The following is a 7896-nucleotide window of genomic DNA, read 5'->3' as shown; positions in this document are numbered from 1 at the left end:
TTTTTGCATCTAAGTTCATCAGTAATATTGTCTGTAATTTTCTTTTTTTATGATATCTTTGTCTGGATTTTTGTATCAGGTTGATCTGGGTCTCCTAGAATCAGTTCTGAAACCTTTCTTCCTCTGTAATTTTTTGGAACAGTTTGAGAAGTATAAGGTGTTATTTTTTCTCTAAATATTTGTTAGAATTCCCCTGTGAAGCCATCTGGTTCTGGATGTATGCTTATTAGATGTTTTTTAAATTATGTATTCAATATTGTTACTGGTATTTGGCCTGCTAATAATTTCTATTTCTTTTTGGTTCAGTCTTGGGAGATTTTATAATTCTAGGAATTTGTCCTTTTCTTCTAGGTTGTCCATTTAAAAACATTGCTTTTGTACTATTTTTTAAATATTTATTTCTCTATATCCCTGTAATATATTCCCTACCACCTACATACACTTAAATGGATGATGAAGTCTTCAATATTAAAGATGAGCCACTGGACCCTTAGAAAACGGTTTTGAAAGATATCTACCATTAAAACACACACAAAAACATGAGAAAGCATGAATGCAGTCCCCCACTACCACATACTATGCAGCTGAGTTTTCTCCATTTGGGGAAATCTCAGGGATCAGCACATCTGGAATGCAATGGATGAACCTCACCCTGGGAAAACCACCTTCATAACCATGGTGTCTCCCCTGCCTGGTAAGTATAGTTTGTCCATTTTATTGCCATATAGTTGTTTCTAGTAGTCTCTTAAAACCCTTTGTATTTCTGTGGTGTCAGTTGTAACTTCTCTTTTTTCATTTCTGATTTTATTGATTTGAGCCCTTTTTTCTTGGTAGGTTTGGCTAAATGTTTATATATTTTTAAAAATATTTTCATAGAACCAGCTCTTAGTTTCATTAATTTTTTAATGTTTTTTTCTTAAGTCTCCATTTATTTCTGTCCTGAACTTTATGATTTTTTTACTTCTACTACTTTTGGGTTTTGTTTGTTTTTCTTTATCTAGTTTCTTTGGTTGTAAGGCTATGTTGTTCATTTTGGATTTTTCTTGTTTCCTGTGATAAGCTTGCAACACTCTAAACTTCCCTCTTAGAACTACTTTTGCTGCCTCCCATAGATTTTAGATTTTTGTGTTTTCATTTTCACTTGTCTCCAGGTATTTTTTTCTCTTTGATTTCTCCAGTGATCCATTGGTTATTTAGTAGCATATTGTTTAACCTCCACATTGTTTTTGCAGTTTTTTCTTATAGTTGATTTCTAGTCTCATAGCATTGCAGATTGAAAAGATCTTTGATATGATTTCAATTTTCTTAAATTTACCGAGGCTTGTTTTGTGGCCTGGCATATGAACTATTCTGGAGAATGTTCCATGTATACTAGAAAAGAATGTGCATTCATTCTGTTGCTTTTGGATGTTGCTTTTGGATGCTTTCTACATACACCTTTTAAGTCCTCATAATCTAATGTGTGATTTAAAGCCACTGTTTCCTCATTTATTTTCTGTCTGGATGAACTCTCTACTGATGTAAGTGGTGTGTTATAACTCTCACTCTTATTTTGTTACTTTCTATTTCTCCCTTTATGTCTGTTAGTATCTGCTTTATGTATTTAGATGCTCCTATTTTGGGTGCATATATATTTACAATATTTATATCTTCTATTGGATTGGTTCCTTGATTATTATATGATGTGTTTATTTCTCTCATAATAGTCTTTATTTCAAAGTCCATTTTGTCTGATATAAGTATTGCTTCCCTGGTTTTCTTTTGATTTCTATTTGCATGGAACACCTATTAACATCCCCTTTCTTTCAGTCTGTGTGTGAGTCTTTAGATGTGAAGTGCATCTCTTATAGGCAGCATATATATGAGTCTTGTTTTTGTATCCATTCAGCCACTCTATGTCTTCTGATTGGAGCATTTAGTCTATTCACTTTTAAAGTACTTATTCATATGTATGTTCTTATTGCCATTTTGTTAATTGTTTGGGGGTTGTTTTGTATGTCTTTTTAATTTCTTTCTTCTTTTGTTTTCTTCTCTTGTGGTTTGATGACTATCTTTAGTGTTATATTTGGATTCTCTTTTCTGTGTGTGTATCTATTAGATTTTTGATTAGTGGTTACTATGAAGTTTATATATAGCAATTTACATATATACATGATTGTTTTAAGTTGCTGATCTCAATTTCAAATGCATTTTAACAACTCTGTATTCTCCTCGCCTCAGAATGGCTACTTTTGTTATCGTATTTTACATGCAACTGTGTTGTGTATCCCATAACTGCTTATTGTGTATAGAGACAATTTTAGCACTTTTGTCTTTTAACCTACTTACTAGTTTTGCATATGGATGATTTCCTAACTTTACTGTATGTATGTCTTTATGATGGGCTTTTTCTTTTCATGATTTTTATATTTCTAGTTGTGACCTTTTCTTTTTCACTTAGAGAAGTTCCATTACCATTTCTTGTAAAGTGTGCTTGGTGGTACTGAACTCTTTTAGCTATTGCTTTTCTGTAAAGCTTTTGATTTCTTTATCAGATATGAATGAAAGCCTTGCTATGTAGAATATTCTTGGATGTAGGTTTTTCTCTTTCATTACTTTAAATACAATGTCTTTAAATACACTTTAAATACACTATTTAAATACACTTTACACTTTAAATACACTATTTAAATACACTTTAAATACAGGCCCTTCTGGCCTGCAGAGTTTCTGCTAAAAATTCAGCTGACCAGCCTTATGGGAATTCCTTTGTACGTTACTTGTTGCTTTTTCCTTGCTGTTTTTAATAGATATTTTATCCATAATTTTTGCCATTTTAATTGCAATGTGTCTTGTATTCCTCTTTGGGTTAATTCTGTAGGGGAGTCTCTGCGCTTCATGGACTTAGATGCCTGTTTCCTTTCCCAGGCTAGTAAAGATTTCAGCTATTATGTCTTCAAATATGTTTTCAAACCCATTTTTCTCTCTTCTCCTTTTGGGACCATTATAATGTGAATATTAGTACACTTGATGTTGTCCCAGAGGTCTCTTAAGCTGTGGTCATTTATTTTCATTCTTTTTTTATTTTTTCTGTTCAGCATCTGTGATTTTCAATACTTTGTCTTCCAGTTGGCTGATCTGCTCCTCTGTATCACTTAGATGAATTTGCTTATTTTTTTATTTTAAGATTCCACATCAAAGAGAGATAATAAGGTATTTGTCTTTGACACAATTTTTAAAAAATCCATCTATCCATTGATGCACACCTACGTTGTTTCCATAACTTGGTGTAAATAATGCCATAATAGACATGGGAGTTTGTATATCTTTTTAAGTTAGCGCTTTTTGTTTTCTTTTTTGTTTTTGTTTTTTGGATAAATACTGAGAAGTGGAACTTCTGGTTCATATGGTAGTTCTACTTTTAATTTTTTGAGGAACCTCTATACTGTTTTCCATAACGGTTGCACCAATTTATACTCCAAACATTAGTACAAAGGACTCCCTTTTCTCATCATCCTTACCAACACGTATTTTTTTTTAATAACAGCCATTCTAGCAAGTGTGGGAAAAATAACTCTTTGTTATTTACATTTCCCTGATGATTCATGATGTTGAGCACATTTTCATGTACCTGTTGGCTATTGTATGCCTTCTTTGGAAAACTTTCTGTTTAGATCTTGAGCCCATTTTAAAATTGAGGGTTTTTTTTGTTGTTGTTTTTGTTTTTGCTATTTAGTTTTATAAGTTCTTTATATATTTTGAATATTAGCCCTTTATCAGTTATTTGATATGTCATTATTTTCTCCCACTTAGTAAGGCTCCTTGTAATTTTGTTTTATTGGTTTCCTCTGCTGTACAGAAGATTTTTAGTATGATATAGCCTCACTTATTTATTTTTGCCTTTGTTGCTTTTGCTTTTGATGTCAGAGTAAAAAAAGTCATCTCCAACACTTACGTTAAGGAGCTTGCCACCAATGTTGTCTTTTAGGATTGTTATGTTTTCAGATCTTACATTCAAGTCTTTAATCTATTTTGAGTTAATTTTGTGCATGGTGTAAGATTGTGGTTTTGTTTCATTCTTTGCCATGTTGAAAAGTGTAAATCTTAATGAAATGCCAACCAAAAGTAATTACAATATGTGAAACACTGCAAAGCTAATAGGACCCCAGATTTTTTCATCACATCTGCCTTTTTTAATGTGGGGAAAGTGTGGGATGGCTCTGGCGACCACCAGGGACAGAGACCTGGGGGCCTCTGTGCACTTTCTGCAGGTATCAAAGAGTATCAGATCTGCCTCTGAGGTCATACAGGAGCTGAAAGAAAGTCCCAGCTGGGGCCAGTCACCGCAATGGTTAGAAAAAAATAAACCCATCTCCACTTCTAACCTTGAAGAACAGATTCTCTAGAAACCATTCATAAAAGTAAAGCAAGAGACATCACCTACATGACCACCGTCTCCATGGATCAATTAATTGAGTGCCTACTATATGGGCAGCACAGTTAGATGCTTCCTAGATATTTAGTAACCAGTTCAAGTAACCGTTATCTCCATTTTATGCATGAAGAAACTAAACAAGCTCAGAGAAGTCAAGTCACTCGCCCACGGTCACACGGCTGGTAGGTGAGAGATGTGAAAGGAGTAAGAACAAGGCTGGTTCCAACACTCACATTCAAAGAGCAGGGTTGCTCAGCACTAAAGTTGAATCCCCCCAAATGGTAGCTGGTGTAATGTCTGCTTATGTCATGGTGGCTGTGTTTTCTTACCAGTTAGTATGCTTTTTCCAGGGCATCCACTCATGGTCTAGGACTCTGTTGCCTGGCCTCCTCAAACTCTGGACCATCGGGTTTGATACTCAGGTTTACTCCCAATGGGCACAGGTATAGTGATGGAGTCCTCACTTCACTGTCAGCTGGTGTCAGAAACTTGCCAGAAAGATGTATGAGGGACTCACACTTCTTTGTGACATATGTTAACCATGACCCTGAATTGAGTTTCCAGATCTCTCACCCAGTGGGTCCTGGGGGACAAATCCTTTATGCTGTCTCTAGTATCATGACTTTTGAAATCTAGCAAACTAGAAATTTACAAAAAGGCACAAAAAAATCAGAAATTACCCACAAGCCCCACTACCTAAAATCAATCTGTGTCATTTTGAGGCATTTGTTTTTACCTATTTGATGTCCTGCTAGAGTTTTTTTTTTATTTGTCCACTGGTCATTAAGAGCATCCTTCCACTTACATTTAGAAAAAACCCTAATTCTTAATGACTCATTAACTCATATATGAGACTATAATGTAAATTAGGAGATAAAACCTCTATTTTAAAATATCAATGTTATTGTTAATATTTTGCAGCCATAAAGAATGTGGTCAAGCATTTCCTTGTTTGTTATTTATGATTTCCTTCAGTAGCATTCCCAGAAGCATAATTATGGGTCAAAGCATATGGATACTTGACACAAATGCCCACACTGTCATCCAGTCTGCATTTCCCAGGCTGCAATGAGTGTGATCCTTCTACTTTTTACCCATACACACTAATCTCTCCTCTTGCAAATATTCCCCTTTAGAGGTAATTACATCATTCCCATTGGCAGTCAGTCTGTAGTCAGGGTAGACAAACTTTTCCCTCTGAGTTTGGAATCCTGAGCTGAATGTCTCCAAGGTAGAGAACCCACCAGAGACAACTTTGCATGTGTTTATTTGCCCTTCCAGTATTCTTATCATGAAAAAACTTTAAAACACCATGGTGCAAGTTGAGAAAATGATAAGTACCATGTAATAGAATCTGTATAAATCTCACAAATAAAACAGTAGCCTGTAGCCTTCACAGCCCCTCTGCTGAGGATGGAATTGAAAGAACTGTAGGTTTTGGCTCCTAAGTCAGGAAATGTTTTGATGGTCAATTTGAGGGACAGTGGCAAGATATAAATCAGGAGGGTGTGACTTCCTCCATGTTCAGGGGTCACACAGCCAACATGTCCCTCTGGGGTCTTAACTGTGGATGCAGACCTCCAGACAGCAACCATGGAAGGGCATGTCTAGAGCACAAGGGGTATGGGAGAGGGTGTACAGACAAGATCTATCAAAGTCCTTGCATGTATGGGGCTCCGTGGCCAATGCTCACACATACACAAAGTAACATCCATCCTGGTAGGGGAAGGGGTTATCTTGGAGAATTAGCTTCCCCTTCTTCCCGCCTTCCATCCCTCCCACTCTCCTTTTGAAGGCAAAATCTGCATGGTGGGTGTGTGGATGCACAGGGCTCTCCATCTGCCTGGGTTCAAATCCAGACTCTGCCACTTCCCAGGTAGGTCATTTAGGTAGCAGGTCTATGCCTCAGTTGCTTCACTGGAAAACACTGTACACACCTCAACAGGTTGTTATGAGGATTAAAATGAAATTTTTTGTGCTATTCTGGGCTCGTTCCTAGAGGTTGGCCAAGAGCCTGTGGCTCCAGACTTTCCAATGATGTTGGTAAGCACCTAAACCCCTATATTAAAAGCTTTTCCTGCTTAAGGCAGTTGAGTGTTATGGACTAAAAGTTTGTTTCCCACCTAAATTCTATTTTGAAGCCCTAACCCCTAATGTGATGGTATTTGGAGATGGGGACTTTGAGAGGTTAAGTTTAGATGAGATCATGAGTGTAGAGTCCCCATGAGGCAATTAGTGTCCTTGTAAGAAGAGAAAGATAGTACTTGCTCTTCTCTTTCATTCATTCATTCATTCTTCTTCTTCTTCTTCTTCTTCTTCTTCTTCTTCTTCTTCTTCTTCTTCTTCTTCTTCTTCTTCTTTACTTTCTCTCTTCTTTCTTTCTTCCTTTCTTCCTTTCTCTCTCTCTTTCTTTATTTCTTTCTCTCTTTCTTTCCCTCTCTCTCTCTCTCTCCTTCTCCACCTCTGGCATGTGAAGACACAGTGAGAAGCTGGCTATATGTAAGCTAGGAACAGAGTTCTCACCAGGAAACTAATCTACAGGAACCATCATCTTGGACTTCCAGCCTCCACAACTGTGTGAAGTCAATGTTTGTTGCTTAAGCCACTTAGTCTATGTAATTTTGTCAGAGCAGCCTGAGGTGACTAATATACTGAGTGATTTTGCTGTTTTGCAACATGTCCCAACATTTATACTGGGCAGCCCTCCCCATCTCCTTGCCTCAGCCCCTCCACCCTCATTGCTATTTTTGGCATTTGTCATGCATGTGCACATGTTGTTCCCTCTGCCCAGGTTGCCCTTCCTTCTCTCCATCTGCCAGCTGGACTCTTAGCCTCTAAGGCAAAGCTGAATTGCCACCCATCTTCTGGTGTCATTCATAACATCTTTTCCCAGCACTTTGATGCACCGACAGAGTTAGCAGCCTTCATCTAGGCCCCCAGTACTTCGAACAACATTCATTAACACAATATTCAGCAAATACTGATTGAGCTCCCACCAGATGTCTGGAAATGTTCTTGCCACCAGTGTTCCATAAGAAGAAGCAGAGACAGGCCAGGAATGCACACAGTTTACCTGTTTACCCAGCTCCTTAGGAGCAGAGTGACCTTGGGCAATCCCTGAACTTCTTTCTGCTCCATATGAAAAGTGAGTCTGTTGTTAGACTACCACCTATAAATGGCCAGACCAGGTCCCCAGCACAAGTCAAAATGTTAGGTAAGTACCAGTGATCACTCTCAGTGGGAGGGACAGGCAGCGAACAAGTAGACTGATGTGCAGAAAGCTCTGCCCCTGTCCTGAGAGCTATGAGAATAGTCTGTCTACGGTGGTAAGGGAGGGTTTCCCTGGGAAGTGACACTTGAGTGGAGGTGACTTGAACACCTCTGAGTGTCTACCAGCCTGGATACAGAAGCTTCTTAGGCTGTGATTCCAGCCAGTGATGGGCCAGGGAGTCCATCTGGCAGAAGGGTTTGGGCTGGCAGGC

At 37.7% G+C, this 7896-nt stretch overlaps 1 non-coding gene across 1 annotated transcript; it reads right to left on the bottom strand.

Moving 5' to 3' along the window:
- Nucleotides 1-538: 538 nt before the first annotated feature.
- LOC112402976 (U1 spliceosomal RNA) lies at nucleotides 539-702 on the bottom strand. Its single transcript, XR_003003819.1, has one exon. It is a non-coding gene; the product is annotated as a U1 spliceosomal RNA (small nuclear RNA).
- Nucleotides 703-7896: the final 7194 nt, after the last annotated feature.

The sequence above is a fragment of the Neophocaena asiaeorientalis genome, unplaced genomic scaffold, assembly GCF_003031525.2.
Source record: "Neophocaena asiaeorientalis asiaeorientalis breed wild unplaced genomic scaffold, Neophocaena_asiaeorientalis_V1.1 scaffold355, whole genome shotgun sequence".
NCBI classification, from domain to species: Eukaryota; Metazoa; Chordata; class Mammalia; order Artiodactyla; family Phocoenidae; genus Neophocaena; species Neophocaena asiaeorientalis.
This window is presented reverse-complemented; position numbering and strand designations above follow the sequence as displayed.